Genomic DNA, 593 nt, shown 5'->3' on the forward strand with positions numbered 1-593 from the left:
GGTCCCTTCCGACCCTAGAAACTATGAAACTATGAAGTGTATTTTAACAACCACTTCCTGTTCTTCTAGTGGCATGACACTGACAATATTTTCAGCACTCTGTTTGACAAAGTAGCAGGTTAGGGGGAGTGCCTACATGAGACGCTACATTGCCATAGCGATGAGCTACGTCACTGTAACTTGTTGCTGTGGTAACATAGTGTCAGCAGGCATAAACTGTGATGCTGACACTACTGCACAGTAGCTCGTTTCTACTGCACAGTAGTGTCAGATGCAACCCTTGTGGCACCAGGACTGTGCAGTAATGGTGATTACTGCTTAAGCAAGTACTAAATGACTGCACAGTAACAATTGCACAACCCAGAATATGTGTAGATGCACCCAGGGAATCCTTGATGTTTTGAAAGAACATGCCTGGTCATTTTTCAAAAGAGGTGTTTGCATCATTTTAAGCATAGATTAGATAAAAACTTGTATAGGAAATTTCATCTTGTTTTAAGCACAGGATTGCACTAGATGCCTTTATGAGGTCTTCTCCAGCTCTATTTTTTCTATGCTTCTATGCATATCCATATAAATTTACAAGATAAACT

This window comes from Gavialis gangeticus, unplaced genomic scaffold (assembly GCF_001723915.1).
Source record: "Gavialis gangeticus isolate Ggan-Ray unplaced genomic scaffold, GavGan_comp1, whole genome shotgun sequence".
NCBI classification, from domain to species: Eukaryota; Metazoa; Chordata; order Crocodylia; family Gavialidae; genus Gavialis; species Gavialis gangeticus.